The sequence below is a fragment of the Rhinoderma darwinii genome, chromosome 3, assembly GCF_050947455.1.
Source record: "Rhinoderma darwinii isolate aRhiDar2 chromosome 3, aRhiDar2.hap1, whole genome shotgun sequence".
NCBI classification, from domain to species: Eukaryota; Metazoa; Chordata; class Amphibia; order Anura; family Rhinodermatidae; genus Rhinoderma; species Rhinoderma darwinii.
Window position 1 is genome coordinate 356,549,279 of NC_134689.1, and position 26,572 is coordinate 356,575,850.

Below are 26,572 nucleotides of genomic sequence, written 5' to 3' on the forward strand. Positions count from 1 at the left end.
CCTGTGGTGACGTCACAGTCACATGATTAAGGTCCTGGAGGCTGCCAGAGACAAGCACCGCAGAGGAAGAGACTGGTAAGTGTGTGTGTGTTAGTTAATGTAAGTCTATATAGTGTGTGCTGTGTATATAGTGTCTATAATGTAAGTCTATGTAGTGTGTGTGTGTGTGTGTGTGTGTGTCATAATGTAAGTCTATATAGTGTGTGCTGTGTATATAGTGTGTGCTGTGTATATAGTGTGTGCTGTGTATATAGTGTGTGCTGTGTATATAGTGTGTGCTGTGTATATAGTGTCTATAATGTAAGTCTATGTAGTGTGTGTGTGTGTTTATGTGTGTGTGTGTGTGTCATAATGTAAGTCTATATAGTGTGTGCTGTGTATATAGTGTGTGCTGTGTATATAGTGTCTATAATGTAAGTCTATGTAGTGTGTGTGTGTGTGTGTGTGTGTGTGTGTGTGTCATAATGTAAGTCTATATAGTGTGTGCTGTGTATATAGTGTGTGCTGTGTATATAGTGTCTATAATGTAAGTCTATGTAGTGTGTGTGTGTTTATGTGTGTGTGTGTGTGTGTGTGTGTGTGTGTGTGTGTCATAATGTAAGTCTATATAGTGTGTGCTGTGTATATAGTGTGTGCTGTGTATATAGTGTGTGCTGTGTCTATAATGTAAGTCTATGTAGTGTGTGTGTGTGTGTGTGTGTCATAATGTAAGTCTATATAGTGTGTGCTGTGTATATAGTGTGTGATGTGTATATAGTGTCTATAATGTAAGTCTATGTAGTGTGTGTGTGTTTATGTGTGTCATAATGTAAGTCTATATAGTGTGTGCTGTGTATATAGTGTGTGCTGTGTATATAGTGTGTGCTGTGTATATAGTGTGTGCTGTGTCTATAATGTAAGTCTATGTAGTGTGTGTGTGTGTGTGTGTGTGTGTCATAATGTAAGTCTATATAGTGTGTGCTGTGTATATAGTGTGTGATGTGTATATAGTGTCTATAATGTAAGTCTATGTAGTGTGTGTGTGTTTATGTGTGTCATAATGTAAGTCTATATAGTGTGTGCTGTGTATATAGTGTGTGCTGTGTATATAGTGTGTGCTGTGTATATAGTGTGTGCTGTGTTTATAGTGTCTATAATGTAAGTCTATATAGTGTGTGTGGTTTGAATATATAGTGTTTGGTGTTAGTGTGAATTGTATATAGGGTTTTTAATCTCACATTTTTTGTGTGCAAAATAATTTCCCACCCATAGAGCCCTCTGCAGTAAGTCAGATGCTCAGAACCCCCCCCTGCAGTATAATCTCCCCCATGGAGCCCTCAGTAGTTATTATTCTGCAGGGGGGGGTCAGAGCGTTTGATTGACTGTTCAGGGTTCTATAGGGGAATAACTCCTTCCCCCCCCAAGAGCCATAAGGGCGGATTTACACGAACGTGTAATTTGTCCGTGCAACGCGCATGCTTTTCACGCGCCTCGCACGGACCTATGCAAGTATATGGGGCAGTGCAGACTGTCAGTGATTTTTGCGCAGCGTGAGTCTGCTGCGTAAAACTGACGACATGTCCTATATTTCTGCGTTTTTTGCGCATCACGCACCCATTGAAGTCAATGGGTGCGTGAAAATCACGCATGCCACACGGAGGCACCTCCGTGGGACGTGCGTGATTTGCTCAACAGCAGTATAACTATGATTGCAAACAGAAAAGCACCAGGTGCTACAAACATACAAACAGAGTGTCATAATGATGGCGGGTGCGCGAAAGGCACGCAGCCGCGCATCATATGGTGATGACACACGGAGCTGTTAAGTGCCTTTTGCGCGCGCAAAACGCCGCATTTTTTGTGTGCGCAAAACGCACACGCTCGTGTAAATCCGCCCTAAGTGTCAGACACTTAGACCCTCCCATAGGGCACTCAGCAGTCAGTCAGATGCACTGGGGAGGGGTGTCTGACTGCTTAAAGGGTAACTAACGAAACTTTTAAAAAAAAATTACATGTCATAGTGACATGTCAAATGTTCTAATTGGTGGGGGTCCGGGCACTGAGACCCCACCAATCGCTGAAACAAAGTGGCAGAAGCGCTCAGGTGAGTGAGGAGCCACTTTGTTTCTGATCGTCTTTCCTCTGATAGCCGAGCATGCGGTCTATGGGCACAACAGAAAGTCTATGAGTCCGTACACCGCGACGAGGAAAGACAATCAGAAATTAAGTGGAACAGCGCTCACCCGAGCACTCCTGCTGCTTTGTTTTAGTGATCGGTGGTGGTCTCAATGCTGGGACCCCCATCAATCAAAACTTCTGACATATCACTCTCACTATGACACGCCAAATGTTTTTTAAAAGTTTAGTTACCTCTTGGGGACTGAATTTATTGGTTTGAGTTAATGTATGGGCCTGGGTCTTAATTTGCTTAGGGGTCTGGGGTATAAGACAATTTATGGTGTTTATGTCTGAATTTTTATGTTGCTATAGACTCTGAAAATGGCTACAGAATCAAGGGGAAAAGATTTCTCATCAGGAAACTGCAGTCATCAGGAGAAGTCGCCATAGCGGTCTGTGTCAGATGGAGAAGAAAAGAGAACGACCTATCAGTGAAGACATCACCTGTGAGTCATTGCATTTATCTGTCACCTCTCCTGACATGTCTGTTATCGGAAATCCTTGTATTCCACATAAAGTCTTTGTGTACCCAGGACTAATAGACAAATGCGTGTTACCATTCCCCTTGTCAGGAGGATGTGTCCCTACACAGTGTGATACTGTCAGCGATGGTTGAAGACTGTCAGTGTGTAGGGACACAGCCCTTTGACAAGGGGAATCGTAGCACTCATTTGTCAATGCTCACACAGAAAGGTGGTGTTTAATATAGACATGACGTGGCAGGGCGGTGGTGGACAAGGGGGCCCAAGCTTGTGGAACAGCCCAGGGCCCATGGTTTACTTAATCCGCCACTGCTGTTTGGTCTACAGTAACTGGTTAAATTATTCTCTTCTGGCTTTGTTTGACTGTTTCCATGACTAAGTTGCTGATCTTATTAAGAAATATAAGGTCAAGGTACAGTCTTATAGTTACATAGTTACATAGTTACATAGTTAGTACGGCTGAAAAAAGACACATGTCCATCAAGTTCAACCAAGGGAAGGGAAAAGGGAAGGAAAAATTTCTACACATAGGAGCTAATATTTTTTTGTTCTAGGAAATTATCTAACCCTTTTTTAAAGCCATCTACTGTCCCTGCTGTGACCAGCTCCTGTGGTAGGCTATTCCATAAATTCACAGTTCTCACTGTAAAGAAGCCTTGTCGCCTCTGCAGCTTGAACCTTTTTTTCTCCAGACGGAGGGAGTGCCCCCTTGTTTTTTGAGGGGGTTTTACAAGGAACAGGATTTCACCATATTTTTTGTATGTGCCATTAATATATTTATATAAGTTAATCATGTCCCCCCTTAGTCTTCTTTTTTCAAGGCTAAATAGGTTTAATTCTTTCAATCTTTCCTCATAACTTAAATTCTCCATGCCCCTTATTAGCTTCGTTGCTCTTCTTTGTATTTTTTCCAACTCCAGGGCATCCTTTCTATGAACTGGAGCCCAGAACTGAACTGCATATTCTAGATGAGGCCTCACTAATGCTTTGTAAAGTGGCATTATTACATCCCTGTCCCGCGAGTCCATGCCTCTTTTAATACACGACAATATCCTGCTGGCCTTTGAAGCAGCTGATTGACACTGCATGCTGTTATTGAGTTTATGATTTACAAGTACACCCAGATCCTTCTCAACAAGTGAATCCGCCAGTGTAGCGCCCCCTAGGACATATGATGCATGCATGTTGTTGGTACCAAGATGCATAACCAAGATGCATAACTTTACATTTATCTACATTAAACTTTTTATAGTATTGATATGTACTGTAGACCAGCATTATTATACTCAACATGAGTAAAAAAACAAGCAAGCCTCTATTTATGCTGATGATACATTTATCATCAGGAATAAGGATATGAACCTTTGTCATGGAAACAATTATATTTATATATGTATCTGTGTACCTAGAAAGGCAAGAGTTCAGCTATGTTGTTGGCTAATTTCTGTATTGCTCCTTATATTTTCTAAACTTGCTTTGTCTGACATGCCTATTTGAATAGCTGCAAGTTCAGACTTTAGTGGGTGTTCTCTGTTATGCATGTTCTCTGCATCTCTTCAAGAAGAAGAGGAACACGTGGCTGCCGGGTCAAAAGTGTGTTACCATAAAGCATTAACTTGGTGCATATAGTTTTGCATAGCGCTAAATACACTAAACAGTAGGATTTTAGCCAAGACTATTAAAAAAGTTAGTTCATTTCTATTGTAGATTTAGACTATGTATACATGATGCAGCCACATATAAATATTACCAGGGCAAATATAAGAATTGCCCTATTACTCAATATATAATCTCCCCAAGCTGCATCTTCAAATTACTATTTGCTAATATTGAGAGGGTTATGGAGAGAAGATTCAAACTGTGCATACATAGAGGCGAAGGATGCAATCTACCTGCTCCTCATGGGTCCCATAGTAATCATATGGACAGAGGTGTACATAGAAAAAAGGGGATCCCTATAGCAAGAATCATACTGGGCCATCACTATGAGGATGGGCTTTGCCAAGCAGGACAGAAGGCCCTGGTGTTTGTTTCCCCCTCCACGCCATTCCCATGAGCCCATTCCTTACCCCTTGTATACTAATAATGCAGTTCTTTTGGAGAGGTAGGTCTTGTACAGGTTCACTGCACCCAGTAGCAACATAGGCCCCCTATTTTTAAGGGCCCCATAGCAGCCGCATGGTTTTCCTCTATGGTATGTCTGCTCTTGCATATGCATACCTCCCAACCGTCCTGATTCCGGTGGGACAGTCCCGGTTTCTCACCGCCGTCCCGCCCGGTCTTCAAAATGTCCCGCTGGGTGCTGCATCAAAACAGCTGATCGCTGCTGACTGCAGCAGCGATCAGAAGAAGGCAGGAGTCTTGCGGCGGTGTTCTCACTGTAGATAGCATCGATACCAGTGAGAACGCCGCTGCAAGACAACAGGAGAGGTGAGTGACTACACTGTCCATATATGGACACAGCGACGTCACTCACTTCTGAAGCGGAATCCCCGACCCTATGGCCGGGGTTTCCGCTACAGGAGAAGTGAGTGACTACACTGTCCATATATGGACACAGCGACGTCACTCACTTCTAAACATATGGACATTGAAGTCAGTGACTTCTCCTGGAAGTGGGGGGGGGGGGTGGGTGGGTGCAACTTACTGGGGGCTGTGTGGCATTACCTACAGGGGACTTGGTGGCATTACCTACAGGGGGCTGGGTGGCATTACCTGCCGGGGGCTGGGTGGCATTACCTGAAGAGGGCTGGGTGGCATTACCTTCAGGGGGCTGGGTGGCATTACCTGCCGGGGGCTGGGTGGCATTACCTGCCAGGGGCTGGGTGGCATTACCTGCAGAGGGATGGGTGGCATTACATACAGGGGGCTGGGTGGCATTACCTGCTGGGGGCTGGGTGGCATTACCTGCATGGGGCTGGGTGGCATTACATACAGGGGGCTGGGTGGCATTACCTGCCGGGGGCTGGGTGGCATTACCTGCCGGGGGCTGGGTTGGCTTTACATTCAGAGGGCTGGGTGGCATTACATACAGGGGGCTGGGTGGCATTACCTGCCGGGAGCTGGGTGGCATTACCTGCAGGGGGCTGGGTGGCATTACCTGCATGGGGCTGGGTGGCATTACATACATGGGGCTGGGTGGCATTACCTGCCGGGGGCAGGGTGGCATTACCTGCCGGTGGCTGGGTGGCATTACCTGCAGAGGGCTGGGTGGCATTACCTGCAGAGGGCTGGGTGGCATTACGTACAGGGGGCTGGGTGGCATTACCTGCCGGGAGCTGGGTGGCATTACCTGCAGAGAACTGGGTGGCATTACAGACAGGGGGCTGGGTGGCATTACCTTCAGGGGGCTGGGTGGCATTACCTTCAAGGGGCTGGGTGGCATTACCTTCAGGGGGCTGGGTGGCATTACATACAGGGGGCTGGGTGGCATTACCTGCAGGGGGGTGGGTGGCATTACCTACAGGGGGCTGGGTGGCATTACCTACAGGGGTCTGGGTGGCATTACCTTCAGGGGGCTGGGTGGCATTACTTGCACGGGGCTGGGTGGCATTACATACAGGGGGCTGGGTGGCATTACCTGCCGGGGGCTGGGTGGCCTTACCTGCCGGGGGCTGGGTGGCATTACCTGCAGAGGGCTGGGTGGCATTACATACAGGGGGCTGGGTGGCATTACATACAGGGGGCTGGGTGGCATTACCTACAGGGGGCTGGGTGGCATTACCTTCAGGGGGCTGGGTGGCATTACCTTCAGGGGGCTGGGTGGCATTACATACAGGGGGCTGGGTGGCATTACCTGCAGGGGGCTGGGTGGCATTACCTACAGGGGGCTGGGTGGCATTACCTACAGGGGGCTGGGTGGCATTACCTACAGGGGTCTGGGTGGCATTACCTACCAGGGGGGCTGGGTGGCATTATCTACAGAGGGAAGTGTGTGGCAACAAATTTAAATGAAATTCATCCGATTTTAAAACGGACAGGGAAAAAAACGGATGCAAAACAGGTCAAAATTGGCCGTTAAAAATAGCAACACGGCCCGGAACGGAATCGGAACAGATGCAAAACGTCCGTTTTTATCGGCCGACACTCGGACCCTGTCGTGTGAATATGGCCTAAGGGGCTGTGTGTTGCGCTACCTACAGGGGGGCTGTGTCTGGAGCTATCTACACGGGGGCTGTGTGTGGAGCTATCTACAGGGGGCTCTATCTGGCGCTATGTAAAGGGGGGGCCTCTATCTGGCGCTATGTACAGGGGGGCTGTATCTGGAGCTATCTACAGGGGGGCTGTGTGTGGAGCTATCTACAGGGGGCTGTGTGTGGCGCTCTCTACAGGAGAGCTGTGTGTGTAGCTATCTACAGGGGGGCTGTGTGTGGAGCTATCTACAGGGGAGCTGTGTGTGGCACTATGTACAAGGGGGCTGTATCTGGAGCTATCTACAGGGGGCTGTATCTGGAGCTATCTACAGGGGGCTGTGTCTGGTGCTATGTACAGGGGGGCTGTGTGTGGAGCAATCTACAGGGGGCTGTGTGTGGCGCTATATACAGGGGGGCTGTATCTGGCGCTATCTACAGGGGGGCTGTGTGTGGCACCATCTACAGGGGGGTTGTGTGTGGAGCTATCTACAGGGGGCTATATCTGGCGCTATGTACAGGGGGCTATATCTGGCGCTATGTACAGGGGGGCTGTATCTGGAGCTATCTACAGGGGGGCTGTATCTGGAGCTATCTACAGGGAGGCTGTATCTGGAACTATCTACAGGGGGGATGTGTGTGGAGCTATCTACAGGGGGGCTGTGTGTGGCACTATGTACAGGGGGCTATATCTGGAGCTATCTACAGGGGGGCTGTATGTGGAGCTATCTACAGGGGGTGCTGTGTGTGGCACTATGTACAGGGGGGCTGTATCTGGAGCGATCTACAGGGGGGCTGTATCTGGAGCTATCTACAGGGGGGCTGTATCTGGAACTATCTACAGGGGGGCTGTATCTGGAACTATCTACAGGGCGGCGGTGTGTGGAGCAATCTACAGGGGGGCTGTGTGGTGCCATCTACAGGGGGCTGTGTGTGGCACTATCTACAGGGGGGCTGTGTGTGGCACTATCTACAGGAGGGCTGTGTGTGGAGCTATGTACAGGGGGGCTGTGTGTGGAGCTATGTACAGGGGGGCTGTGTGGAGCTATGTACAGGGGGTGGCTGTGTGTGGAGCTATCTACAGGAGGGCTGTGTGTGGAGCTATGTACAGGGGGGCTGTGTGTGGAGCTATGTACAGGGGGGCTGTGTGGAGCTATGTACAGGGGGTGGCTGTGTGTGGAGCTATCTACAGGGGGGCTGAATGTGTGGAGCTATGTACAGGGGAGCTGTGTATGGCGCTATGTACAGTGGGGCAGTGTGTGGAGCGATTTACAGTGGGGCTCTGGTGGATGATTTTTCCATTGACCGGTAGCAGAGTTACACAACTGGAAAAAAAAACCCCATCATGTAACTCTGCTACCTGTCAATTGAAAAGTCATTAACCACAGGGTCTCCCTCTTGACTTTCATTGTTCTCAGCCTTTAGGTTTGTCCTGCAGCTGCCGCCGTGATGAGCAAATGTTATACCCATGATAGGAAAAGTAACACAAAGACGACATAACTGGATCCATAATATCTGTGATACCCCGACAGTCTAGAGATCCGTAGTGAGAATGTGCGCGCGTTATTTGCAGAAGTATCTGACCGTGATTTGATGAAAACAGGTCAAAATTGGCCGTTAAAAACAGCAACACGGCCCGGAACGGAATCGGAACAGATGCAAAACGTCCGTTTTTATCGGCCGACACTCGGACCTTGTCGTGTGAATATGGCCTAAGGGGCTGTGTGTTGCGCTACCTACAGGGGGGCTGTGTCTGGAGCTATCTACACGGGGGCTGTGTGTGGAGCTATCTACAGGGGGCTCTATCTGGCGCTATGTAAAGGGGGGCCTCTATCTGGCGCTATGTACAGGGGGGCTGTATCTGGAGCTATCTACAGGGGGGCTGTGTGTGGAGCTATCTACAGGGGGCTGTGTGTGGCGCTCTCTACAGGGGAGCTGTGAGTGTAGCTATCTACAGGGGGGCTGTATCTGGAGCTATCTACAGGGGGCTGTGTCTGGTGCTATGTACAGGGGGGCTGTGTGTGGAGCAATCTACAGGGGGCTGTGTGTGGCGCTTTATACAGGGGGGCTGTATCTGGCGCTATCTACAGGGGGCTGTGTGTGGCACCATCTACAGGGGGGTTGTGTGTGGAGCTATCTACAGGGGGCTATATCTGGCGCTATGTACAGGGGGGCTATATCTGGCGCTATGTACAGGGGGGCTGTATCTGGAGCTATCTACAGGGGGGCTGTATCTGGAGCTATCTACAGGGAGGCTGTATCTGGAGCTATCTACAGGGGGGCTGTATCTGGAGCTATCTACAGGGAGGCTGTATCTGGAACTATCTACAGGGGGGATGTGTGTGGAGCTATCTACAGGGGGGCTGTGTGTGGCACTATCTACAGGGGGGCTGTATCTGGAACTATCTACAGGGGGGCTGTATGTGGAGCTATCTACAGGGGGGCTGTGTGTGGCACTATGTACAGGGGGGCTGTATCTGGAGCGATCTACAGGGGGGCTGTATCTGGAGCTATCTACAGGGGGCTGTATCTGGAACTATCTACAGGGGGGCTGTATCTGGAACTATCTACAGGGCGGCGGTGTGTGGAGCAATCTACAGGGGGGCTGTGTGGTGCCATCTACAGGGGGCTGTGTGTGGCACTATCTACAGGGGGGCTGTGTGTGGCACTATCTACAGGGGGCTGTGTGTGGAGCTATCTACAGGAGGGCTGTGTGTGGAGCTATGTACAGGGGGGCTGTGTGTGGAGCTATGTACAGGGGGGCTGTGTGGAGCTATGTACAGGGGGTGGCTGTGTGTGAAGCTATCTACAGGGGGGCTGAATGTGTGGAGCTATGTACAGGGGAGCTGTGTATGGCGCTATGTACAGTGGGGCAGTGTGTGGAGCGATTTACAGTGGGGCTCTGGTGGATGATTTTTCCATTGACCGGTAGCAGAGTTACACAACTGGAAAAAAAACCCCCATCATGTAACTCTGCTACCTGTCAATTGAAAAGTCATTAACCACAGGGTCTCCCTCTTGACTTTCATTGTTCTCAGCCTTTAGGTTTGTCCTGCAGCTGCCGCCGTGATGAGCAAATGTTATACCCATGATAGGAAAAGTAACACAAAGACGACATAACTGGATCCATAATATCTGTGATACCCCGACAGTCTAGAGATCCGTAGTGAGAATGTGCGCGCGTTATTTGCAGAAGTATCTGACCGTGATTTGATGAAAACAGGTCAAAATTGGCCGTTAAAAACAGCAACACGGCCCGGAACGGAATCGGAACAGATGCAAAACGTCCGTTTTTATCGGCCGACACTCGGACCTTGTCGTGTGAATATGGCCTAAGGGGCTGTGTGTTGCGCTACCTACAGGGGGGCTGTGTCTGGAGCTATCTACACGGGGGCTGTGTGTGGAGCTATCTACAGGGGGCTCTATCTGGCGCTATGTAAAGGGGGGCCTCTATCTGGCGCTATGTACAGGGGGGCTGTATCTGGAGCTATCTACAGGGGGGCTGTGTGTGGAGCTATCTACAGGGGGCTGTGTGTGGCGCTCTCTACAGGGGAGCTGTGAGTGTAGCTATCTACAGGGGGGCTGTGTGTGGAGCTATCTACAGGGGGGCTGTGTGTGGCACTATGTACAAGGGGGCTGTATCTGGAGTTATCTACAGGGGGGCTGTATCTGGAGCTATCTACAGGGGGCTGTGTCTGGTGCTATGTACAGGGGGGCTGTGTGTGGAGCAATCTACAGGGGGCTGTGTGTGGCGCTTTATACAGGGGGGCTGTATCTGGCGCTATCTACAGGGGGCTGTGTGTGGCACCATCTACAGGGGGGTTGTGTGTGGAGCTATCTACAGGGGGCTATATCTGGTGCTATGTACAGGGGGGCTATATCTGGCGCTATGTACAGGGGGGCTGTATCTGGAGCTATCTACAGGGGGGCTGTATCTGGAGCTATCTACAGGGAGGCTGTATCTGGAACTATCTACAGGGGGGATGTGTGTGGAGCTATCTACAGGGGGGCTGTGTGTGGCACTATGTACAGGGGGCTATATCTGGAGCTATCTACAGGGGGGCTGTATCTTGAGCTATCTACAGGGGGGCTGTATCTGGAACTATCTACAGGGGGGCTGTATGTGGAGCTATCTACAGGGGGGCTGTGTGTGGCACTATGTACAGGGGGGCTGTATCTGGAGCGATCTATAGGGGGGCTGTATCTGGAGCTATCTACAGGGGGCTGTATCTGGAACTATCTACAGGGGGGTTGTATCTGGAACTATCTACAGGGCGGCGGTGTGTGGAGCAATCTACAGGGGGGCTGTGTGGTGCCATCTACAGGGGGCTGTGTGTGGCACTATCTACAGGGGGGCTGTGTGTGGCACTATCTACAGGGGGCTGTGTGTGGAGCTATCTACAGGAGGGCTGTGTGTGGAGCTATGTACAGGGGGGCTGTGTGTGGAGCTATGTACAGGGGGGCTGTGTGGAGCTATGTACAGGGGGTGGCTGTGTGTGGAGCTATCTACAGGGGGGCTGAATGTGTGGAGCTATGTACAGGGGAGCTGTGTATGGCGCTATGTACAGTGGGGCAGTGTGTGGAGCGATTTACAGTGGGGCTCTGGTGGATGATTTTTCCATTGACCGGTAGCAGAGTTACACAACTGGAAAAAAAAACCCCATCATGTAACTCTGCTACCTGTCAATTGAAAAGTCATTAACCACAGGGTCTCCCTCTTGACTTTCATTGTTCTCAGCCTTTAGGTTTGTCCTGCAGCTGCCGCCGTGATGAGCAAATGTTATACCCATGATAGGAAAAGTAACACAAAGACGACATAACTGGATCCATAATATCTGTGATACCCCGACAGTCTAGAGATCCGTAGTGAGAATGTGCGCGCGTTATTTGCAGAAGTATCTGACCGTGATTTGATGAAAACAGGTCAAAATTGGCCGTTAAAAACAGCAACACGGCCCGGAACGGAATCGGAACAGATGCAAAACGTCCGTTTTTATCGGCCGACACTCGGACCTTGTCGTGTGAATATGGCCTAAGGGGCTGTGTGTTGCGCTACCTACAGGGGGGCTGTGTCTGGAGCTATCTACACGGGGGCTGTGTGTGGAGCTATCTACAGGGGGCTCTATCTGGCGCTATGTAAAGGGGGGCCTCTATCTGGCGCTATGTACAGGGGGGCTGTATCTGGAGCTATCTACAGGGGGGCTGTGTGTGGAGCTATCTACAGGGGGCTGTGTGTGGCGCTCTCTACAGGGGAGCTGTGAGTGTAGCTATCTACAGGGGGGCTGTATCTGGAGCTATCTACAGGGGGCTGTGTCTGGTGCTATGTACAGGGGGGCTGTGTGTGGAGCAATCTACAGGGGGCTGTGTGTGGCGCTTTATACAGGGGGGCTGTATCTGGCGCTATCTACAGGGGGCTGTGTGTGGCACCATCTACAGGGGGGTTGTGTGTGGAGCTATCTACAGGGGGCTATATCTGGCGCTATGTACAGGGGGGCTATATCTGGCGCTATGTACAGGGGGGCTGTATCTGGAGCTATCTACAGGGGGGCTGTATCTGGAGCTATCTACAGGGAGGCTGTATCTGGAGCTATCTACAGGGGGGCTGTATCTGGAGCTATCTACAGGGAGGCTGTATCTGGAACTATCTACAGGGGGGATGTGTGTGGAGCTATCTACAGGGGGGCTGTGTGTGGCACTATCTACAGGGGGGCTGTATCTGGAACTATCTACAGGGGGGCTGTATGTGGAGCTATCTACAGGGGGGCTGTGTGTGGCACTATGTACAGGGGGGCTGTATCTGGAGCGATCTACAGGGGGGCTGTATCTGGAGCTATCTACAGGGGGCTGTATCTGGAACTATCTACAGGGGGGCTGTATCTGGAACTATCTACAGGGCGGCGGTGTGTGGAGCAATCTACAGGGGGGCTGTGTGGTGCCATCTACAGGGGGCTGTGTGTGGCACTATCTACAGGGGGGCTGTGTGTGGCACTATCTACAGGGGGCTGTGTGTGGAGCTATCTACAGGAGGGCTGTGTGTGGAGCTATGTACAGGGGGGCTGTGTGTGGAGCTATGTACAGGGGGGCTGTGTGGAGCTATGTACAGGGGGTGGCTGTGTGTGAAGCTATCTACAGGGGGGCTGAATGTGTGGAGCTATGTACAGGGGAGCTGTGTATGGCGCTATGTACAGTGGGGCAGTGTGTGGAGCGATTTACAGTGGGGCTCTGGTGGATGATTTTTCCATTGACCGGTAGCAGAGTTACACAACTGGAAAAAAAACCCCCATCATGTAACTCTGCTACCTGTCAATTGAAAAGTCATTAACCACAGGGTCTCCCTCTTGACTTTCATTGTTCTCAGCCTTTAGGTTTGTCCTGCAGCTGCCGCCGTGATGAGCAAATGTTATACCCATGATAGGAAAAGTAACACAAAGACGACATAACTGGATCCATAATATCTGTGATACCCCGACAGTCTAGAGATCCGTAGTGAGAATGTGCGCGCGTTATTTGCAGAAGTATCTGACCGTGATTTGATGAAAACAGGTCAAAATTGGCCGTTAAAAACAGCAACACGGCCCGGAACGGAATCGGAACAGATGCAAAACGTCCGTTTTTATCGTCCGACACTCGGACCTTGTCGTGTGAATATGGCCTAAGGGGCTGTGTGTTGCGCTACCTACAGGGGGGCTGTGTCTGGAGCTATCTACACGGGGGCTGTGTGTGGAGCTATCTACAGGGGGCTCTATCTGGCGCTATGTAAAGGGGGGCCTCTATCTGGCGCTATGTACAGGGGGGCTGTATCTGGAGCTATCTACAGGGGGGCTGTGTGTGGAGCTATCTACAGGGGGCTGTGTGTGGCGCTCTCTACAGGGGAGCTGTGAGTGTAGCTATCTACAGGGGGGCTGTGTGTGGAGCTATCTACAGGGGGGCTGTGTGTGGCACTATGTACAAGGGGGCTGTATCTGGAGTTATCTACAGGGGGGCTGTATCTGGAGCTATCTACAGGGGGCTGTGTCTGGTTCTATGTACAGGGGGGCTGTGTGTGGAGCAATCTACAGGGGGCTGTGTGTGGCGCTTTATACAGGGGGGCTGTATCTGGCGCTATCTACAGGGGGCTGTGTGTGGCACCATCTACAGGGGGGTTGTGTGTGGAGCTATCTACAGGGGGCTATATCTGGTGCTATGTACAGGGGGGCTATGTCTGGCGCTATGTACAGGGGGGCTGTATCTGGAGCTATCTACAGGGGGGCTGTATCTGGAGCTATCTACAGGGAGGCTGTATCTGGAACTATCTACAGGGGGGATGTGTGTGGAGCTATCTACAGGGGGGCTGTGTGTGGCACTATGTACAGGGGGCTATATCTGGAGCTATCTACAGGGGGGCTGTATCTTGAGCTATCTACAGGGGGGCTGTATCTGGAACTATCTACAGGGGGGCTGTATGTGGAGCTATCTACAGGGGGGCTGTGTGTGGCACTATGTACAGGGGGGCTGTATCTGGAGCGATCTATAGGGGGGCTGTATCTGGAGCTATCTACAGGGGGCTGTATCTGGAACTATCTACAGGGGGGTTGTATCTGGAACTATCTACAGGGCGGCGGTGTGTGGAGCAATCTACAGGGGGGCTGTGTGGTGCCATCTACAGGGGGCTGTGTGTGGCACTATCTACAGGGGGGCTGTGTGTGGCACTATCTACAGGGGGCTGTGTGTGGAGCTATCTACAGGAGGGCTGTGTGTGGAGCTATGTACAGGGGGGCTGTGTGTGGAGCTATGTACAGGGGGGCTGTGTGGAGCTATGTACAGGGGGTGGCTGTGTGTGGAGCTATCTACAGGGGGGCTGAATGTGTGGAGCTATGTACAGGGGAGCTGTGTATGGCGCTATGTACAGTGGGGCAGTGTGTGGAGCGATTTACAGTGGGGCTCTGGTGGATGATTTTTCCATTGACCGGTAGCAGAGTTACACAACTGGAAAAAAAACCCCATCATGTAACTCTGCTACCTGTCAATTGAAAAGTCATTAACCACAGGGTCTCCCTCTTGACTTTCATTGTTCTCAGCCTTTAGGTTTGTCCTGCAGCTGCCGCTGTGATGAGCAAATGTTATACCCATGATAGGAAAAGTAACACAAAGACGATATAACCGGATCCATAATATCTGTGATACCCCGACAGTCTAGAGATCCGTAGTGAGAATGTGCGCGCGTTATTTGCAGAAGTATCTGACCGTGATTTGATGTGTTGATGACGTATATTGGGCGTGGTTAGGGGGCATGGCTTAAAATGTCCCTCTTTTCCAAATTCTAAAGTTGGGAGGTATGGCATATGGTCTGTCTCTATGGCACATTTTTCTTTTTTTGGCGGGGATCTGTTTTTGTCTAAATGTTGAGAAACAAAACTGGCCCCTCAGAACGGAAATTCACTAGATAATTCTTTGTACAGTAGATGTGCCTTTTTAATATAGGTTTGAATAAAAACTAATTTACAGAAACCAAAATGCTCATAAAACATAGGGGACTGAAGAACATTTAAAAAATAAGTGGAAAAATATATAAATGGTACTGTAGTAATTGTGTTAATTCAACGGAAGAAACAAAGTGACAGAATTAAAATAAATCCTTCTCGCGGAAACATATCTTGCCTAGCTTTAATTCATGCAATTTTCCCATTAATAACATTATCTATTTAAAACATCCATTAACCCGTCTACAGTGCTCATTTGAAGGCAAAATCTAATATGTTTGGTAGGAAACCTTCCATAAAATTAAGTCTGTTGACTTTAATGGATGTCTCAAATAGACAAAGCTAATAGGATAGAGAAAATACACAAATTAAAAGCTGCTTATTATGTGTGATGTAACCTCAGAGAGAAATACACACAGAGGGATTTAAAGGGAATCGCACAATTATTTTAAAGAACACTGATCCATATTGTGGCTTAGAGGTCAGGTAAATAGTTAGTTTACTAACAGGTTACAGCTGATCGCTTTGGGTCCCAGCAACGGGACATCCTGTGATCAGTCCATCCTTTGGTGTTGGTCCTAAAAAAAAAAAGGTGCCATGCTTCATATATATAACAAAAGTCCCCGGTCGGTCCCCTTTCACCATTATGGTGAGTGTTACTTTACATGTATGGACCAGATCAAAACCACTCATTCTACCATTTCGGAGGTGGGGGTCGAGAAAGACTTAAAGCAGGGAGAGTTGGGAATTTCAATCACTAGACAGAAGTTTTGGTGTTTGAGGGGAAATTTACTTTAATTTTAGCATTGTCCTGTACCTAGAGCTATAGGAATAATATTTCACAGAGCCAATGTTTTGCCCAAATTCTAATAACATATTGTACTTTGTAAAGTGCAAGAAGTTTAATATCTGAAATGATTCATTGCATAAAACATGTACTGAATATTATTTAGCTGGAGAAAATATAAAGGCTGTGACAACCTCTCGTTGGTTTCTTTTTAGAAAATAAAGAGTGGTTGTCATCTGTAACAGACGTTACAATTGGTGTGGGAGCATGGTGGATCCCATGAGTATATTGTCTCAATTTAACATGACCACATACAATAGTTAAGACAAGGATTAACAATGCAATAGAGAATGTATGCATAATAATTTTACATTTGTATGGGAGTAGAAAAAAATAATCAGATTTTTCTCCATAAACAGTGCCACTCTTGTCCTATGACTTTGTGTCGTATTGTCACTCAGCCGCATTTAAATTTATGAGGCTCAGCTGCAATACCAGACACAGCCCATGCACAAGGGTGGCGCTGTCCATTACAACAAAAAGCAGACTATTTTTCTAAATTAGGACAGCCCCCTCTACATAACTGGTCTCCTGAAGTTTTTGGGGTCCTTCAGTGTAAGGAGAACTTGGCTTTTTTTTCTTTTTCTTGGATGGTTTGCCATTGTCGAATACAATACAGCCTATTTGTGTTAATAAACAAAACAACCAAAAAAAACAAACAAACCAGCAAATGTATAGAAAAAAAGGGAAGTTTTTAGCTGTACTTGAGTACATGAGTCATAAATTGCAATGACAATTTCTTAAGAGTTGTTTTTGAGTTGAGTGCCACCAACTGTGTCATTACTCTGCTCTGAGTAAACAGATTGTGTCCCACATAATGTGCATAAGTCATCGAAAAGCCATTTCAAGTTTTCTTTTTTAATTAAAGGGGGAGGGGTAGTTTCATAAATCTTTCTGCTTGGGAGATTTGTTGATTTAAGGTGAACATGTTCTAAAGCTTAGAACCTCCTGTAGATCATTTGAGCCAGACAGGACAACAATATCTAGTGAAATACATATGAAGGGACATAGTAAAATCAATGAGAATTGAAACAAGGTATTGGGATAATTCAGGGAGAACAATTCAAAAATTGTAGTGATTCCAGGCTAATTATAGGCTGCGTTCCACACAACATCCATTTTAATTCTTGAGAGAACTGGGTCATAAGTAGACTATATTTAACATGTAAACTGCAAAAATAAACTACCATTGACAATGAAAATAGAAGGTATTGTACTTTATACTAGTACTAGTTAATACGTCAAAGTTTTCTTTAAATGGGTTGTTCAGTTTAGTAAACCACTTTTCATACACCCTATTAGGGAATTCTGAATTAATAAATGGGGACCCCTGTTCAGGAGATGCAGAGTGGAGTGAGGAGAGAGTGCAGAGCAGTGTTCCATGTAAGGTGCACAGATGCGCACATTCCACGGTCCGCTCACTCACTAAAGTTTAAAGTCTGCGCACTGTCACGGGCGGATGCTGTGGCGTCGCTAGCACAGGATGCAGATACAAATGAATACTATAGGCTGCCGGCTACGTTAGGCCTGCAGCCTATAAGGTGCTGGGAGTCGCGCAGGCCGGCGTGATGACATCACATCACAGCGCTCTGCGCATGGGCCCCTGCGGAGAGGCAGTGTAGCGCTCCGTCTCTCGCAGGAACTGGGCAAAGTAAGTACAATCTTTTTTTTTTAAGGAGCTGTGGGGGAGGGGGCTGTGTAGTGCTATATACAAGGGGAGGAGTGGGGCTATGTAGCGCGATATACAGGTGGGGAATTTCTGTGTATCACTATATACACAAGGGGAGGAGGGGGCTGTGTAGCACTATATACACAAGGGGAGAGGGGGGCTGTGTAGCACTATATACACAAGGGGAGTGGGAGGCTGTGTAGCACTATATACACAAGGGGAGAGGGGGCAGTGTAGCACTATATACACAAGGGGAGGAGGGGGGCTGTGTAGCACTATATACACAAGGGGAGGAGGGGGGCTGTATAGCACTATATACAAGGGGAGAGGGGGGCTGTGTAACACTATATACAGGGGGGAATTGCTTTGTAGCGCTATATACAAGGGGAGAGGGGCTGTGCAGCGCTATATACAAGGGAGGGGGCTGTGTAGCACTATATACACAAGGGGAGGGGGGCTGTGTAGCACTATATACACGGGGAGGGGGGCTGTGTAGCACTATATGCAGAAGGGGAGAGGGGGGCTGTGTAGCACTATATACACAAGGGGAGAAGGGGGGCTGTCTAGCACTATATACACAAGGGGAGGAGGGGGGCTGTGTAGCACTATATACAAGGGGAGAGGGGGGTGTAGCACAATACACAGGGGGGAATTACTGTGTAGCGCTATATACAAGGGGAGGGGGCTGTGTAGCGCTATATACAAGGGAGGGGGCTGTGTAGTGCTATATATACAAGGAGAGGGGGCTGTGTAGCACTATATACAAGGAGAGGGGGCTGTGTAGCACTATATACAAGGGGAGGGGGGACTGTGTAGCACTATATACAAGGGGAGATGGGGCTATGTAGCACTATGCACAGGTGTGGCACTATCCACAGATGGGTCTGTGTGGCACTATCCACAGGTGGGTCTGTGTGGCACTATCTACAGGGGGGTCTGTGTGGCACTATCTACAGGGGGAGAGGGGGCTATGTAGCACTCTATACAAGGGGAGAGGGGGGCTATGTAGAACTATATACAGGGGAAATTGCTGTGTAGCACTGTATACAGGGGGATTGCTGTGTGGCACTATCTACAGGGGGGTCTGTGTGGCACTATCTACAGGGGGGTCTGTGCGGCACTATCTACAGGGGGGTCTGTGTGCCACTATCTACAGGGGGATTTCTGTGTGGCACTATCTACAGGGGTGGTCTGTGTGGCACCATCTACAGGGGGTCTGTGTGGAACTATCTACAGGGGGGTCTGTGTGGCACTATCCACAGGGGGGTTTGTGTGGCACTCTCTTCAGGGGGTCTGTTTGGCACTATCTACAGGGGTCTGTGTGGCACATCTAAAGGGGTCTGTGTAGCACCATCTACAGAGGGCTGTGTGGCACTATCTACAGGGGGCTGTGTGGCAGTAACTACAGGGGGGTCTGTGTGGCACTATCTACAGGGGTCTGTTTGTCACCATCTACAGGGGGCTGTGTAGCACTATCTACAGGGGGGTCTGTGTAGCACTATCTATAGGCGGGCTGTGTCAGTAACTATAGGGGGGTCTGTGCGGCACTATCTACAGGGGGCTGTGCGGCACTATCTACAGGGGGCTGTGCGGCACTATCTACAGGGGGCTGTGCGGCACTATCTACAGGGGGCTGTGCGGCACTATCTAGAGGGGGCTGTGCGGCACTATCTAGAGGGGGTCTGTGTGGCAATATCTACAAGGGTTCTGTGTATGGCGTGATCTACAGGGGGATGTGTGATGCCATCTACAGGGGGGTGGCTATGTGTGGCGCTATCTACTGGAGGGGGTGACGCTATCTACAGGGGGTCTGTGGCACTATCTATAAGGACATTGGTGTAATGAGGGATTCTTTCATTGTTGCCTACAATTGGTGTTTAGAACTGTCTATTTTACTGCTGGACTTGTAATATTATAGTATTTTAAAAAGTAATTAAAACTCATTTCAAATAAGTTTTCTTATTCTCTTATTTAGTCGCCATATTAGTATTTACTGGGGATATTACTTTTGGTCATCAGATCACCCACCATTGATGGAGACTTGCCCTGCTCCCTAACTGCTCTGCTCAGGAGCTGCCAAGATTTAGAGGGAACATTGGTGAAAAGTAGTTACAAAGAGCATGTCTAGCTCTGGAGGACCTGTCCTGCATTACACAGTCAGCGGACTACCCCTTTGAGGAGACTCGTCCCATCCAGACTGAATTTGTCTGTGACCGATTTTCCCCAACATTACAGTCTATGGAAGTTGCCCCTATATAAGCAGACCACTCCTTAATCCGACCACTTTTCTTTAGAACATTTTTCTGTGGGAACCCTTCAAAAAGACCACATTTTAGATTTACATGCGATATAAATCATCTGGCTTGGGGTGCACGCCATGCCGCATCACCGGGCCACAGAGAGCGGGAGGAGACTTGATTGGCACATCAGTAGAGAGAAGCTGCCAGCATTGTGCCGCATTATTCGGGCAGATAGAACAGGAGGAGGAGCATTTCCAGCAGTTAGGGGCATCAAAGGAAAGGAGGGAGGAGGAGAAGCGAGGCTGCCAGAGAATGGGAGAGTGCAGCAGGCATCATGCTGCACCAAACAGCGCACAAGATTTCTGAGCATGGAAATCTGCAGACTGTTACCAGGGAGTCAAGGTTAGCAGTGAGGGGGGATATTGAGAATGGAGCCTGATAAGGGTCTAGGCATAAGGTGAGCTATGTTGGTGTACTGTACTGTATAAGAATGAGAGGACAGCAATGTGGGGACTATGAATGAGAGGGAAGCCATTTTGGGGACAAGGAATGAGAGGGGACCGTGCTGGGGACTAGGAATGAGAGAGCCATGTTGGGGATCAGGAATGAGAGGAGAGCCATGCTGGGAACTAGGAATAAGAGGGCTGTTTATTTGTGTGCTGTACATGTTTGCTGACTGCATTATACACTTCAACCTACATTCATAAAAAAAAAAAAAAAAATGCAATTTTGGGTGGTTGGCTTAACCAGATTTCACTACATTTGAATGAGCACTGTGTAATGCTTAATTTCTTCTTTGGTGGTGCTGTAGGGAAATTGAACACTTATTGCCAGGTTTCCCCACAAATTTAAGCTGATCGCTAGGGGTCTCAGCAGGGGGACACTTTGTGATCAGCTTATTGTCCAGAGACCCTTCTAACAAGTAGGGATTGTCCAAAGTGGAGAACCCTTTAGGGCATGGCCAGACGTGGCAGAATTCTGCAGACACTGTCCGCATCAATGCCGCACATAATCTGCGTTGCAGATTCTGTTGCGCCTTTGCCTAAAATGTGAAGTAAAATGCTGCGGATTAGTCGTTGCGGATTCAGGTGAAGAGTACAGACTGCTGTCTTTTAAAACATTCCATCTCAGTCTGGCTATAGACCTTGAAACACACAGATCCAGCCAGAATGATGAAATATCCTGTTCGCGAAAGCAATCCGCAACGCAACATCCATAACATCTGTGGATTTCATTGCGTAATTTTGCAACTTTATTGAAGTCAATGGGGAAATTACGCCACAAGTACGCATCAAGTCCGCAACAGCCAGTGTATGCTGCGGACACCAAATTCTGCACCACAGCCTATGGTCCAAAGCGGAGTTGTCCACAACGACTGCATGAAGATAACTAAAAAGGTGTTGAAACCAATGGACAGACGGTCTGCTGCGTATTTCCAGTGCGGACTGTCCGCAGCAGAATTCCACAGCAATTCCGCCACGTGTGAACATGCCCTTAAGGTTTTCTCTTTTTGACATAATGTTAAGGAGTGTAAAATATTTTTTCTTGTACTATAGTTTATCTCCCATCTCATGAACTTGACATCTCGAAGGCTTCTTGCTTGCCTTCTTTATTGAGCATAAAACCCCTGAGCATTCAGTACATGGAGTGATGTTAGAAACTGCCTCATCCTTGTAGAAAAAAACAACTTCTGGATCCTGTAATATCTAGAAGGAGTGTTCCTTACTAAAAATAATCATAGAAAAACTACAAAACTGTCAAATAAACCAGCTCTGTCAAAGTTAATAATTTTACACGGTGCCATCCAGATAATATAGGAAATATAAAGAACCAAAAAGAAAAAATTTCCGGCCAAAAAACCAGCACTCAGAGTTACGAAAATATAAAATTTTCATCTTCATAGTAATAAAGTCTAAGATTGTATAAATACCATTTCCCTGAATAATACCAATCACAATAGTAAACAATTAAAACATTGCCCAAATTGCCTGGCCAGGCATTGAAACAGAAGAACCACAAGTACCTGAAAGGAAAATAAACAGAATCCTAGGATAATCCCTATAGGAGGCAATATATGCACAGTAGGTTGTATATCTATAGAAAAAACAGCAAGATTGAAAAACAGTCCTTAGATCCGTTAACAAAAAAATAAGAGCCCATAAAATATAGAAAAAGGATTCAAAGAGTAGATGTACTTGTCTATTTGAAGATCTTCAGCAGCTCCGTTTCAGCAATATACGACCAGGTGACCTGGACTGTAATGCAGGACAACCTAAGTGAACGACATTGTGGGTATATTATTCCGCATTCTCAGTTGGATGTAAAAATAATCAACCAGCTTTTGAAACCAGGTAATGGCAGTGACAAGACCAGGAAGATCTTTGAGATCTCCACATCTGGAAAATAAGGTTTTGAACCTACCTTAAACCTGGTTAGAAACCGGACTCTGAACATTCGCTAGAGATACGCACTTAACTCAGCTTTTGCTCCTTCAGTTGAAATAAACTGTCTGATTCCTTTTAATATTTGTTTCCTGATGCCTCTAAAGATTGTTCTGCTCAGAAATACTGATGCTAAATCTTGGTAAATACTCTTAGAAGTGAGAAATAGAAATAAAAAGCTCTTCAAATAGCAAATTCAAATTTGATCTGTGCTGTACTTTGCCAGGTATAGATATAGCAAGCACAATGTTGTCATGTGTTGCTTAGGACTTATTTACACGAACGTGTAATACGTCCGTGCAACGCGCGTGATTTTCAGGCGTGTCGCACGGACGTATGTTAGTCTATGGGGCCGTGCAGACAGTCCGTGATTTTCACGCAGCGTATGTCCGCTGCGTCAAACGCACGACATGTCCTATATTTGTGCATTGCTCGCGCATCATCCACTCATTGAAGTCAATGGGTGCGTGAAAATCACGCGCACCACACAGAAGCACTTCCGTGTGACGCACGTGATTCGCGCAAGAGCAGTAAAAAGTATGAATGAAAACAGAAAAGCACCACGTGCTTTTCTGTTTACAAACATACAGAGTGTCATAATGATGGCGACTGCACGAAAATCACGCAGCCACGCATCATACGCAGGTGACACACGGAGCTGTTAAGTGCCTTTTGCGCACGCAAAACGCCACATTTTTTGCGTGCGCAAAACGCACACGCTCGTGTAAATCCGCCCTTACTGAAATCCTCAGGCCTCTGTCAGGGTCAACACCATTAGGCCCTGTTCATACTGAGTATTTTGACAAGTTTTTTGGCGTGGAAACCGCTCCGCAAAACTCGTGAAAAACCGGCCGAAAATGCCTCACATTGATTTCAACAGGAGGCGGAGGCGGTTTTCTCCCGCGAGCGGTAAAACCGCCTCTCAAGAGAAAGAAGGGACATGCCCTATCTTCACGCGGTTACGCCTCTGACCTCTCATTAACATCAATGGGAGGCAGAGAAAGCGTATTTCGCTGAGTTTTTTGCCCATAGCACTCAATGGGTGCAAACGAAAAACACAGCGAAAAACGCCGCAAAAATCGCAGCAAACGGCGTGCAGGAAGGTCAAAATCTGCCTCAAAATCCCAAACTGAATTTTGAGGCAGAATTTTCCTCCTGCTAAAAACTCAGTGTGAACACAGCCTTAAGGGGGCTATGAACTAAAAGAAGACCAGCACGGACCTACAGATCCTAGATGGAACATGATGGGGAGCCCCATGAGTAATTTTGAAATGGGAAACAATGGAAACAACTATTTTGTGTGTTCTTCATAGTCTCCCAACTTCAGGGGGGTGCCCGCAGTAGATAACTCCGGTCCGGGGGAAATAGGCAATCGAAATAAGGAGGAGAAAACCGCAGCACTCCAATAGAAAAATATTATTTTATTTACCAAAACAAAACCTGCAACGTTTCCACCCTCACAGGGTCTTTGTAAAATATAAAATACAACCTCAGGTGCACTCCTTTTATTATCCGTGTTCAGTGACATCACATCCTGTGTCTCAATTGGTTCTACATAATAGTTAAAAAACATTAGAAAAATACATGTATATTTAGATAATATATGTGACAAGCATCGAAGGGTAAAGTGACAAAGGACATTCATAGAGAAATACAAAATTTTGTATCAGCGTCATGATTTACCTAATGCGCACGCTCTCAGCTTGTTAGTAACTGGATCAAGCGTCCATAGTTACCCATTAGTCATATCGCATGTTAGTGCAGATCCCAGCCCCTCCCCTTTCTCTTAAATAATCCCCTCCCAATGCGCATGTCAGGCTGCTATAAGCAACCTGAGGACGCCTAGTCGCGGCTGCATAGATCGAGCCGGGCTTACGTTGATTTTAGAACGTCAAAGGGGCTATGCATGTCAAATCAGCAGCCCAAGCCATGCGGGAGAGATTGATTAGAGGTATACATAGCTCTGTATGCGATGTGACTAATGGGTAACTATGGACGCTTGATCCAGTAACTAACAAGCTGAGAGCGTGCGCATTAGGTAAATCATGACGCTGATACAAAATGTAGTATTTCTCTATGAATGTCCTTTGTGATGCACTGTCACTTTACCCTTCTATGCTTGTCACATATATTATCTAAATATACATGTATTTTTCTACTGGATAAGGATTATAAAAGGTGTGCACCTGAGGTTGTATTTTATGCTTGACAAAGACCCTGTGAGGGTTGAAACGTTGCAGGTTTTGTTATGGTGAATAAAATAATATTTTTCTATTGGAGTGCTGCGGTTTTCTCCTCCTTATTTTGATTTAAAGCTTGTGAACATCTAAAAAAAAAAAAAAACTCTATCTCAAAATCAACACTTTATATTTAAACCAGGGCTATCCTGTTTGTAAACCTTACAAAATCCATCTCTGATCAAATCAACATGTGTGATCGGCTCATTCTGCCCAGCAGTTGTATGGAGGTACAAGCCGTCTTGCAGGCTCCTCGCTCCTTGAAGTAGCTTTGTGTTCTTCTCCGGTCCCATACATAATGCATGCATCACAACTGGTTTTACATTTTGAAGAACATGCAAATATCTCATACTCCTTATGGAGAGGAGCATTGAATCTGACGCCAGTCACTTCCACTCTCTGTACCTACTTAGAACAGACTAATCCATATTTCCTTTAGCCGCTTCCAGCTGAATACATTTTCGAACGTTGGCTGCAAATTGCAAGACGTCAAGATGTTTCGAGGCCTTATTTAAAAGCAACACTTTTTATTACGACTCTGTACAATTATAAGAAAACAGCGGAGAGTCCCAGAGGTAACATTATATGAGCAGAATGGGAAATAGCTCGATGCATTTTATTTGATGGATTGTAATTTCTAATAATAGACATGCATGGCAAGTAAATTACTCTATTCGTGTATTTGTCTTGATGAATTGTAAATTATTCTAATAGCGTTTATGGTTATTCAAGCTGTTTACTTTATATGCAGATTCACTAGCCGCACAGCGTTATTAATGAATAGATTAGTAAAAAAAATGGAATACCACAAATAGGTAACTAATTAGATGGAACTGACAAGTGGGATAATGACGACGTTTTTATGGTGTTGGGTCAATAAGTTAGCCGCCATGAGAATTACTGCATCTTCTCTACCTTTTTCATAGGGATTTGTGTTCTCAACCTGTGTCGAGCTGAGTGATGGATCTTCTTCCATTGTAGGAATATTAAATGAAGATATGAGACTGACAGATATGCCATGAGTGCTCCTGTGAATGAAGTTCTTTTCTGTATTAAGACACTTGGCATGAGTTTACGTGGGACTGAAGATAAGTGTAGGTGCGCCACGTCTAAGGATGAGCTATTGCTTGAATATTATTGGGTATAGAGCAAATCCCTAATTTATTAATAAAATGTCTGCTTTTATGAGCAAAAACTTCTAAGAGAGCAAGACAGTCTGGGCTCAGTGATACCCTCAACAGAATACAAGCTGTTGCTACTGGCAGCCTGTATTCCCCCTATAATGGAGACGGCATACATCCAGTACCCACAGGAGGCCTAGTAAGGTTTTAGCATCAGGCTCTCTGTGATCGATGTATGCAGTGTGCACTGGGCAGATTCTTTCTAATAAAAGCTCCTCCTAAGAATAAATTTGGTATTCTGCGCTGTCCGAACTTTTATATTCAGAACCTATACTGAGAATGACATTCACTACACAAATAAGTAGTGCTGTGGAGCTGAGCAAACAGTGAGAATAAGAACTAATACAAAGAAGCGACATCGTGTAGATATCCATAAAATAAACTGCGACTGAGCTACAGTACCAGACAAAGTCCATGCACAAGAGGGGCGCTGTGTCTGGAACAATAAGTGGACCCTTTTCTCTAATCTCATGCAAACCCTTTAACATACCTCCCAACTTTTGAATTCGGAAAAGAGGGACATTTTAAGCCACGCCCCCTAACCACGCCCAATATCCGGCATCAACACAAACCTTCTGCAAATAACAAGCGCACATTCTCACTGCAGATCTCTGGACTGTCTGGATATCACAGATATTATGGATCCGGTTATATCGTCTTTATGTTACTTTTCCTAACTTGGGTATAACATTTTCTCATCACGGCAGCAGCTGCAGGACAAACCAAAAG

At 47.2% G+C, this 26,572-nt stretch overlaps 1 protein-coding gene and 1 long non-coding RNA gene across 3 annotated transcripts in view; both read left to right on the forward strand.

Annotated features, from left to right (window-relative positions):
- LOC142748235 (uncharacterized) lies at positions 1 to 25,860 on the forward strand. Its single transcript, XR_012882199.1, has 3 exons — positions 1 to 75; positions 2,470 to 2,603; positions 25,589 to 25,860. It is a non-coding gene; the product is annotated as an uncharacterized LOC142748235 (long non-coding RNA).
- Positions 1 to 26,572, forward strand: part of LRRTM4 (leucine rich repeat transmembrane neuronal 4) — a 646,186-nt gene that overhangs the window by 232,667 nt on the left and 386,947 nt on the right. The gene's annotated exons all lie outside the window — the stretch shown is intronic.